The sequence below is a fragment of the Nicotiana tabacum genome, chromosome 4 (assembly GCF_000715075.1).
Source record: "Nicotiana tabacum cultivar K326 chromosome 4, ASM71507v2, whole genome shotgun sequence".
Classification (NCBI taxonomy): Eukaryota; Viridiplantae; Streptophyta; class Magnoliopsida; order Solanales; family Solanaceae; genus Nicotiana; species Nicotiana tabacum.
The window spans coordinates 27609792-27622261 of record NC_134083.1 but is presented as its reverse complement, the minus strand read 5'-3'; positions in this window follow the sequence as shown (position 1 = coordinate 27622261).

Below are 12470 nucleotides of genomic sequence, written 5' to 3'. Positions count from 1 at the left end.
TATTCTGAATCTATCATTCTTGGCCGGTTGAAAGCCAAAGCCACCAAAACTCTCTCTATTGACCTCCCTAGTGTGAGCACTGCTCGGGGTCCATTTGAGACCCTTGTGAACACTAACGACTAGGATTTGGGGTTTTTTGGTCGCTCTCTTTGCTACTGGAACTTGAGCTGTTTCTGGCATTTAGCTTTTCTTCCTCACATTATTTGTATAATATGCAAACTGGTTTGTTTAAGTGATTTCTATGTCATCTAATATTTGGGTCATATGGTCGATTTGTGACTATTTGGTTTGGCTTGAGTTCCTCTATGGCTTTTGGGCTATGTTGATGGGTATAGTCCCCTGTTTGGATCTGAGCATGCCATTTGCGAAGAAAGAGTTTGTTGAAGGCCCAGGCAATACTGGGTGTCTCCTTTTGGGCCTGCTGTAGGCCTACTATTTTTTCTTGTGTAATATTTATATTTACATTCTTTGGGCTTGCAATAATTTGTAATAACAAACAATTTGGGGTGTTAGTGAAACTGGGGAAATGGGTATATTCTAAGGTTTACATGAAAGGGTAGAAAATATGCCTATAGGGTTCGCATGATTTACATGTTATCAACCTGCCATATATGTTGTTTAATCTCCATGTACACTAGTAGAAATCATGCCATTAGGGGAATCATGCACGCACACAACTTGTTTACTATCAAAGCATGAGCTTAAGTACTTTATTTATTCCTATGTCTACTGTTATGTGTTACTAGACAGCATGACTATTGGAAAAAAATGCCAATAAACTTTCCTTCAATTCGTACAAATACAGCATATTCATTAGATATCATGCCTACAGGACTTTAATTGGCTAATTTGCTATTGCTATCACGACCCGATCGACTAGGCCCTCTTATTTGAGACATCAACCTTTTTATATCAATCATCGCATTTTATAATACTTTCACTTCTTTTCATTTCATTTGCGCTAGTGGCCATAATTATAAGATCATTCTTGGCACGCTGGCCATATTCAGTATTTCATGCTCACATTATCAATTTCAAATATCATCCTCATCATCAACAATAAACACAATTCAAATCAAAGTGTGTAGTACACATGTGAGCAATTTAAAGTCTAATGCACATAGAGATATTTCACAAAATTTGGCATAATAGCCTTCATTTGAACTTGACTTAAAGTCGAAACATTATTAATGCACATCCCATATTTTAACACATCCTCAATTGGTAACATAACATGAATATAGCATTTGGGATGCCTATTGAACATATTTCTTTTAACCCAATCTTACTCGGAATAGCCAATTTCATAATGAATCACTCGGGACTTACAAAATTTACATGAATATCGTGGGATTCAATTCTAAGAGAAGAGTTTAGCCAACATACCTCACTTGATCTTCCTTACACTCTAAATATTCCGGAATTCTTAGCAACTTCAATCTATTGTAGAAATATAACAAATTGAATCAAACCTAGGAAGATGATCATGGTTCGAGCTCAATTGAGCATTTTATCGAACACTAAGTGTGCATTAAGGTTCCAAGGTCCCTTTATGGAGAATTCCATCATCCTACAACCCAATCTTTACCATTTTTAGCTCAACAATCATCCTACACTCTTTGATAACACATGCATGTAAAATAAACAACTCTCATGCCTAAATATTATCTTGCTAGTTACACATTTTCAGAAAATTTCGAAATTAGGGTTTAGGGTGTAGAATCTTACCTCTAGGATGAAGACCTAGTGAACTTTCCTTCTTAATCTTCCAAAACTTGAGCAAGAATTGAAGAAGAATTATTGAAGAACACCTTATCACTCTAGGGCACTCTCTCTCACTCTAAAATATCAGATTATGTCTCATAAATGGCCCAAAAAGTGTATTTAACGAAATAGGGTCGGGTTTTAAAAACCCAAAAATGGAGCTCCGGAACAAGGTATACGATCGCATAACCGATATGCGGACCACATATCGGTCGCATAGTTGGTTACAAAATATCCAAAAGAACTGTCTATGTTTGCGGTCACTATGCGGTCGCATAGTCGACCGCATAATTGCTTCCAATTGGCCCAATTAACTGCCTCACTCTGCGGCCATTATGCGGTCCGCAGAGTGGTTCTGCTATCACATAATGGACCGTAGAAATGTACTTTTGCACTAAAAATTTTCCTTTACTTTCCGGTGTATTTCTACAATCCTCAAACACGTAAGCGTAGTTCGGCACCATGAAACATTATTTTCTTTGCAAACTTTACCGGGCTTTACACTTAAATACTTCAAAATTTTTTGGGGTGTTACATTCTCCCCCGCTTAGGATCATTCGTCCTCGAATGAGGGTAAAAATCCGTCATGAGCATCTTATGCAACTCAGTTTGTTTCATACCACATTTGAGCAGCCCCAAATTTGACTAACTCCCAAAATTTCCAAAATATTTGCCAGAGTTTCCCTTGTAACTAGGCCTATCCACCTATCAGAGAGCCCCAAAAACACATCCTAACAACATATACGTATTCCAACGACGTAACATAATACAAAACAACACCAAATATGGTCTCACAAGCAATATATATATCCAGAAAGGAACACCCTTAATGCCAGTTGTTCACATGATATAAAATTCATAAAAAGTAAGTTTTATAATTTTTTTCCTAGATCACAATTTTAAATACATGGTCATTCAAACAAATAAGGATACTTTTTCTTCATGTCTTCCTCGTCCTCCCAAGTAGCCTCTTCAACCTGTTAGTTTCGCCATAACACTTTCATGGAGGCAATTTCTTTCTTTCCCAATTTTTGAACTTGCTGATCAATAATAAAAACTGAAATCTCTTCGTAAGTCAATTTCTCATTTACCTCAATGGTCTCAACCGGAACAATGAGTGTGGGATCTCCAACTACTTTCTTCAACATAGACACATGAAACACCGGGTGTACTAATGACATCTCAGGTGGTAGCTCAACCTTGTACGCCACTTCACCGATCCTCTGAATGATTTTGTATGGTCCGACATACCTTGGACTCAATTTCCCTTTCTTACCAAATCGCATTACCCCTTTCATGGGGGAAACTTTCATGAATACCCAATCATCTTCTTTGAACTCCAAATCTCTACGACGAACATTCGAATAAGAATTCTGATGACTCTGAGCAGTCTTCAACCGCTCCTTAATGATTTTAACTTTTTCCATGGCCTGATGCACGAGGTCTGGCCCTATCAAGTCTGCTTCCCTAATTTCGAACCACCCAATGGGAGATCTACATCTCCTACCATATAAAGTCGCGAACAGTGCCATTTGAATGCTAGCATGATAGCTATTGTTGTAGGCAAATTCTATGAGTGGTAAATGATCATCCTAGCTACCTTTGAAGTCTAGAACGCAAGCACGCAACATATCCTCGAGCATCTGAATAGTCCGTCATGCCTGCTCGTCAGTCTGCAGGTGAAAGGTTGTACTAAGATTCACCTGAGTACCCAGACCTTGCTGAAATTTCTTCCAAAAATTAGTAGTGAATTGTGCCCCCGATAAGAAATGATGGAAACTAGGGTGCCATGCAACCTGACTATTTCTTTGATATACAGCTGAGCATACTGCTCCGCTATATCGGTAGACTTAACCGGAAAAAAGTATGATGACTTCGTGAGCCGATCCACAATTACCCAAATTGAGTCAAACTTGCGCGAAGTGCGCGGTAATCCTACCACAAAGTCCATATTAATCGTTTCCCACTTCCACATTGAAATTTCTATGTTTTGTACCAACCCACCAGGCCTTTGGTGTTCAGCCTTCACTTGCTGACAATTCGGACATCTTGCCACAAAGTCCGCCACATTCCTCTTCATATCATTCCACCAATAGACTTCCTTAATATCATGATACATTTTTGTAGAACCTGGATGCACGGAATACCTAGAAGTGTGAGCTTCAATCATAATTCTTCCCTGGAGACCATCCACATTTGGAACACACAGTCGCCCTTGGTACCTTAGTGTACCATCATTCATGCTAAGAGAAAAGGCCATGGTCTTATGTTTATGAATCCCCTCTTTAAATTTCACCAATAATGGATCGTTATATTGCTTCTCTTTGACTTCCACAACAAGCGATGATTCAGCCCTATTTTGCACAATTACCCCTCCTTCACTAGAGTCCGCAAAACGAACTCCCAAACTAGCCAATCGGTGAACTTCTTTGGCCAATGGCCTTTGATATGCCTCCAAGTGTGCTAAGCTACCCATAGATTTTCGGCTAAGAGCACCCGCCACAATATTAGCTTTCCCCGAATGGTATAAAATATCAATGTCATAATCCTTGAGTAATTCAAGCCATCTTCTCTGCCTCAGATTCAATTCCTTCTATTTGAAAATATATTGAAGGCTCTTATGGTCCGTGAATATATCCACATGGACCCCATATAAATAATGACGCCAAATTTTCAATGCAAATACCACCGCCGCAAGTTCTAAATCATGTGTTGGATAGTTCTTTTCATGATTCTTTAGTTGCCTAGAAGCATAAGCTATCACCTTCCCATGTTGCATTAATACACATCCAAGCCCGATTCTTGAAGCATCACAATATACCACAAATCCATCTATACCCTCTGGTAGAATCAAAACTGGTGCCATAGTCAATCTTGCTTTCAAGTCCTGGAAACTCTTTTCACAAGCATCTAACCATTGGAACTTAATTGCCTTCTGCGTCAATTTAGTCAATGGAGAGGCAAGAGTAGAAAACCCCTCCACAAACTTTCTGTAATATCCAGCTAAGCCTAAGAAACTGTGAATCTCTGTTGGAGTTGTAGGCCTCGGCCAATTCTTCACAGCTCAAATTTTCTGAGGATCAACCTTAATTCCCTCACTAGAAACTACATGACCCAAGAATATGACTGATTCAAGCCAAAATTCACACTTTGAAAACTTTGCATATAACTGATGCTAATGTAGGGTTTGCAGAACTACCCTGATATGGTCAGCATGGTCCTCCTGACTTCGTGAATATACAAGAATATCGTCAATGAGCACTATCACAAAGGATTCGAGGAATGGCTTAAAAACACGATTCATAAGATCCATGAAGGCTGCTGGAGCATTTGTTAGCCCAAAAGACATTATTAGAAACTCAAAATGCCCATACCGGGTTCTAAAAGTTGTTTTCAGAATATCCCGCTCCCTGATCTTCAATTGGGGATACCCGGATCATAAATCAATTTTGGAGAAGTACCTAGCACCTTGAAATTGATCAAACAAGTCATCTATCCTTGGTAGTGGGTACTTATTTTTGATTGTTACCTTATTAAGCTACCGATAGGCAATACACATTATGAGTGACTCATCTTTCTTTCTCACAAAAAGGGTCGGTGCGCCCCAAGGCGACACACTTGGCTGGATAAAACCCTTTTCTAACAAATCTCTTAATTGTTCATTTAGCTTCTTCAGTTCTGCCGGTGCCATTCTGTAGGGTGGAATAGATATAGGATACATGTCTGGCATCACATCAATCCCAAAATCAATCTCCCTGTCTGGTGGAATCACAGGGAGTTCATCTGGAAAGACTCCCAGAAATTCAATCACAACAGGTACAGACTCAAGTGTAGGTGCCTCAGCATCGGTGTCCGTAACCCGGATCAAATGGTAAATACATCCCTTGTTGATCATTTTCGTGGCCTTTAGGTAAGAAATAAACCTATCCTTCAGCACTACATCATCACCCTTCCACTCAATTACTAGCTCATGTGGAAATTCAAACCTAACAGTTCTGGTTCGGCAATCAAGCTTGGAAAAACAAAAATAAAGCCAATTCGTCCCCATTATCACATCAAAATCAACCATTCTCAATTCAATAAGATTGGCCACGGTGTCCCGACCACACAACATAACAACACAATCCCTATAAACCCGTGTGGCGAAAATAGACTCACCAACTGGAGTAGATATAGAGAACGGCGCATAAAGCTGTTCTGGTTCTATCCCAAATTCCATAGCAACATAAGGTGTGAGATATGAAAAAGTGGAACCGGGATCAATAAGACCATATACTTCATGAGATTGGACAGTCAATATACTTGTGACAACATCTGGAGAAGCCTCTGAATTCTGGCGACCCCTCATAGCATAGAAATGGCTGGATCTTCCCGAACTCTGAGCTCCGCCCCTAGCTGCACCACGCCTTGCGGGTGTTGGAGTGCCTCGAGCTGGAGGAGGTATTGCGGATGTCGTAGCTGTAGAACTAGCTGGTTGTGCCATGCCCCTGCCCGTACCCTGGTGGGACGAAGGACAATCACTCTGAATGTGACCCCTTAATCCGCATCCGTAGCATATGAGTAAGTCCATGTAGAATATTCCTAGGTGCATCTTTACACACCTAGGGCATGGGGGATTCCTCTGCTGATGGAATCTACCACCATGACGACCCTGCTGATTGGATCCCCTGTTACCCTGACTGGGCCTAAAACAGCTCCACTGTTGCTGTTGTCTAGGCCCTGATGGCGGTGCACTAGCCGAAGACTAAACAACGGACTTTGATGGCCCTGATGACCCTCCTCTGAATGTTGACTTGCCACCACCTGAAGAACCATAAAAGTTGCCCGTAGGCCGGGCCTTATTACTACCCTCTCGCTCTATTTTGTTCCTTAATTTGCGGGTCTCTGTGGCTTGAGCGAATGCCACTATCTTTCCATAGTTCATATCAGAATTCAAGGCTGCTGTAGCGGACTCATTAATTACCAAGGGACTAAGGCCCTGCACAAATCGGCGAACTCTAGCCTCCAAAGTGGGCAGCATGTAAATAGCATATTTACACAGGTATGCGAATCTCATATGGTAATCCCACACACTCAGGCTACCTTGCCTCAAGCTCTCAAACTCAGCAGCACGGGCTGCCTTAGTCTCGGTAGGCAAGAAATGATCAATGAAGGCATCAGCAAACTCAACCCACCTCACCGGAGGGCTCCCTTCTTCACGGGACTCCTCCCATAGTTCAAACCAAGAATATGCCACCTCTTTCAAGCGGTAGGAGGCCAATTCCACTGCCTCTGTTTTAGTAGCACGCATAACTCTGAGAGTCTTGTGCATCTCATCAATAAAATCCTGGGGATCTTCCTCTGGGTTAGTACCCGTGAACATTGGAGGATCCAACTGGAGAAACCTGTTCACCCTGGAACCAGTAGAATCCCCTAGCTGACTGGAAGAAGTGGGTGCAACATTTGACCTCTGGGTCTGGAAATCCACTATTTGAGCCAACATCTGTATGGCTCCCCTAAGATCAACATCCAAAATACCAGAATCGGAAGGTGGAACTGGTATATCAGTTAGAGGGACTGTTTCACCTCCAGTAGGTGTAGGGACAGGTGCAGTCTGATCAGTTATAGTAGAGTCAGGCAGTGTAGTAACTGGAGGAATATTCTCACTCCTTGGGCTCTCACCCGCATCATCAATTATACGATCAACTGTCACTCCTGGGGTGATATTGGCTCTTTGGCCAGTTCTTGCCTTCTTCTTAGGTGCCATGTATTGAAAATTAAAGAAACTCAGGAGTTAAAGGAGGAACAATCTTACAACAAGCTTTATCGCACGATCAAAAACATGAAAGAAGGGTATTATTCCTAAATGCCCATGTAGCATCCTAATTAGATGTGGTTGACAACACATCGATAATAAGGACTCTATTAGACACGGCTCCGAGACATCCTAAGACACTTTAAAACCTTAGGCTCTGATACCATAATTGTCACGCCCCAAAACCGAGGAGCGTGACCGGTGCTCAACCGAGTGAAACCCACCGAGCAAGCCTGTTAGATTCCGTCTACCCAAACTCATTCATGAATAAAGACAATATATGTTTTCCTTAATTAAATAATAAAGTGGTTATGTCTGCAATTACCAATTTCTTACCATAAGTTTCACCATTTTTAAAGTCTCAAATGGACAAGTAATACAACCATAACATAGCATAGTTTGCCTTTCTCAGCACCAATACACAACCCACACTATGTCTACGTAGCCTCTATAGATAAAGAATAGTACAATGATAATGCCGGTAACAAGGCCCCGGCTATACCTCAAACAGAATACACAAAGTACAAAAGATTCATGACCTCGGAATGAAGTGGGGCTCACCAAGTCAGTTGGGAAGAAGGTGCACTGCTATCATTGACCAATATCTCCTACTGTGGAACCACTTGCATCCATTGAAAGATGCAGTGCCCCGGGCAAAAGGGACGTTAGTACTGTCGAATAGCACTAGTATGTATAACTAAACACCCTCTCAATAGAATGACTAATAATACAAATACGATTATCATAATATCAATGAAAGCCTTAATTAACATCAAACCTCAATTTAGGATCAAGACAGTGTTCAAATTAATTTCCATATCTCACATTGGGGGATTTTTAGTATCGATATGCCAGTGTCCACAATACCAGTACCATTATTCACCATACCAATACCACTATTCACAAAACCACTACCACCGCACTCTTAGCACGGAGTCCGATCACGACCCGATCGGCTAGGCTATCTCAGAAGAGACATCAACCACAATTTCTCTCAATATCAATACCACTGTCTTTAACACGGAGTCCGATCACGACCCGATCGGCTAGGCTATTCATTAGGGACATTGACCACAATAACAATTTCAATTACAATTTGCAGCACAATCACCACCATGTGTGCGGCATGGTGTCCGATCACGACCCGTTCGGCTAGGCCGCCTCATTTCACACATCAACCTTTTTATATTAATTATCGCATTTCATAATACTTTCACATCTTTTCATTTCATTGGCACTAGTGGCCATAATTATAAGATCATTCTTGGCACGCTGGCCATATTCAGTATTTTATGCTCACATTATCAATTTCAAATATCATCCTCATCATCAACAATAAACAAAATTCAAATCAAAGTGTGTAGTACACATGTGAGCAATTTAGAGTCTAATGCACATAGAGATATTTCACAAAATTTGGCATAATAGCCTTCATTTGAACTTGACTTAAAGTCGAAACATTATTAATGCACAGCCCATATTTTAACACATCTTCAATTGGTAACATAACATGAATATAGTATTTGGGATGCTTGTTGAACATATTTCTTTCAACCCAATCTTACTCGAAATAGCCAATTTCATAATGAATCACTCGGGACTTACATAATTTACATGAATATCGTGGGATTCAATTCTAAGAGAAGAATTTAGCCAACAGACCTCACTTGAGCTTCCTTACACTCTAAATGTTCTAGAATTCTTAGCAACTTCAATCTATTATAGAAATATAACAAATTGAATCAAAGCTAGGAAGATGATCATGGTTCGAGCTCATTTGAGCATTTTATCAAACACTAAGTGTGCATTAAGGTTCCAAGGTCCCTTTATGGAGAATTCCATCATCCCACAACCCAATCTTTACCATTTTTAGCTCAACAATCTTCCTACACCCTTTGATAACACATGCATGTAAAATAAATAACTCTCATGCCCAAATATTATCTTGCTAGTTACACATTTTCAGAAAATTTCGAAATTAGGGTTTAGGGTGTAGAATCTTACCTCTAGGATGAAGACCTAGTGAGCTTTCCTTCTTAATCTTCCAAAACTTGAGCAAGAATTGAAGAAAAATTATTGAAGAACACCTTCTCACTCTAGGGCACTCTCTCTCACTCTAAAATATCGGATTATGTCTCAAAAATGGCCCAAAGAGTGTATTTAACGAAATAGGGTCGGGTTTTAAAAACCCAAAAATGGAGCTCCTGAACAAGGTATGCGATCGCATAACCGGTATTCGGACCGCATATCGGTCGCATAGTTGGTTACAAAATAGCCAAAAGAACTTTCTGTGTATGAGGTCAATATGCGGTCCGCATAACCATTATGCGGTCGCATAATGCACTGCATAACTGTTATACGGTCGTATAGTCGACCGCATAATTGCTTCTAATTGGCCCAATTAACTGCCTCACTCTGCGGCCATTATGCGGTCCGCAGAGTGGTTCTACTATCGCATAATGGACCGCAGAAATGCACTTTTTTGCCGAAAAGTTTCCTTTACTTTCCGGTGCATTCTTCAACCCAAAAAAATTCTACAATCCTCAAACACGTAAGCCTAGTCCGGCACCATAAAATATTATTTTCTTGACAAATTTTACCGGGCTTTACACTTAAATACTTCAAAACTTTTCAGGGTGTTACAGCAATGCTTAGCCTTATGCAGTTGAGGAGGCAGGGCTTAGCCTCGTGTAAAATTTGAGACAATGCTTAGTCTCATAAAGCGAATAAATAATAAGTGATAGCGGAGTATTTCTTAGTTGTGGATGAGTTCGGTAGCCTTGTTGTTGTGAAGATAGTGATTCTAAGGTACACACGTACTGGAGACTATCTCTTGTTCCTATAATAAAAAAAAATCATGCGTTTTGCGGGGTAGGTTGGTTCGAGCCTTTGTCTGCTTCGCTCCGCGTTGGAATCCTGTTCGAGTTACCATGGGTAGGATCTGGCTAAAAAATAAAGTTTCAAAAAATATGCATGCATAGTTATTCAAAACACAGTAATGTGCAATTTAAAATTTGAGTAGATGAACCAATAACTGCAACATTGTTAGAGACATTGCGACCTTCTTGCCATAGAGTTTTGAGGGTCCTCCTCAAAATTTTGCCCCAGTTACCTAGACGAATCTTTGGCTCTTCCGCATACAGTGTCGTTGGCTGAACTTGCTTCGGAATTTTAAGGGTCCTCCTCAAACTTCTGCCCCAGTTTCCGATTATGGGGAAAATGGAAATTTTATTGAATTGGTACCGAACCCACATGGCTGTCTACGTATCCCCTCTTAAACGGAAATCAGGTCAAGCATAGTTCACTTACATCAATTGCATAAATGTAAACAACTTTAAACATAGTATCTTTTGACTGCATCTGAGTTGATAGGCTTTGGCCAAATCTCTCCATCCATTTCTGCGAGTATGAGTGCTCCTCCTATTAGTACCATGTGAACCATATAAGGCCCTTGCCAGTTGGGTGAGAATTTTCCTCTAGCTCATCCTGATGTGGAAAGATCCGTTTCAGCACCAGCTGCCCTGGTGTGAACTGTCTAGGTTTGGCCCTTTTGTTGAAAGCTCTGGACATTCTTTTCCGATAAAGCTGACCATGGCACACCACATTCATTCTTTTCCCATCAATGAGATCTAACTGCTCGTAGCGGCTTCTTATCCATTCCGCATCACTGAGCTCAGCTTCTTGTATAATTCTCAAGGAAAGAATTTATACCTCGGCGGGGATGACGGCTTCAGTACCGTAGACCAATAGGTAGGAGTTGCCCCAGTTGACATGCAGACTGTGGTACGGTATCCCAATAAGGCAAATGGTAACTTCTCGTGCCACTTCTTATGATTCTCTACCATCTTCCTTAGTATCTTCTTAATGTTCTTGTTGGCAGCTTCCATAGCTCCATTCATTTGGGGTCAGTATGCTGTGGAGTTTTTGTGCTTGATCTTGAAGGTTTCTCACATGGCTTTCATTAGATCACTGTTGAGATTGGCGGCATTGTCAGTAATGATGGATTCTGGAACCCCGAATCGACAAAAAATACGGTCCTTGACAAAATCTGCTACGACTTTCTTGGTTACAACTTTGTAAGATGGAGCTTTAACTCACTTTGTGAAATAGTCGATGGCCACTAGAATGAACCTGTGCCCGTTTGAAGCGGTGGGCTCGATTGGTCCAATGACATCCATTCCCCAAGCAGCAAAAGGCCAAGGTGCGCTGGTTGCATTAAGTTCATTTGGAGGTACCCGTATCATATCTGCATGTATCTGGCACTGATGACATTTTTGGACATACCAGATGCAGTCTGTTTCCATAGTCATCCAAAAGTATCCGGCTTTGAGTATCTTCTTGGCTAGGACGAAACCATTCATATGTGGGCCGCAGGTTCCGGCGTGTATCTCTTCAAGTAGTTTGGAGGCTTCCTTGGTGTCAACACACCGTAATAATCCTAAGTCTGAAGTCCTTATGTACATAATTCCTCCACTTTGGAAGAAATGGTTGGACAAGCGTGCGTTTTTAGGATGATTTGCATGCTCCGGGTACACTCCTTTTGCCAAGTACTCCTTGATATCATGGAACCATGGATTCTCGTCTGCTTCTTCTTCAACACGAGCGCATTAAGCTGTCTGATTATGAATATTTATCGAAATGGGGTCAATGAAATTCTTGTCTGGATGCTGTATCATGAAGGACAAAGTGGCCAATGCGTCTGCGAACTCATTCTGGATTCTCGGGACATGTCTAAACTCTATCTTTGTGAACCTCTTCATCATCTCTTGCACATGATATAGATATGGTAATATCTTGGTATTCTTTGTAGCCCATTCTCCCTGATGTACCAGCAGATTTGAATCGCCAATTACCAGTAATTCCTGGATATTCATGTCAACGGTCAAATTGAGCCCCAATATGCAAGCCTCAT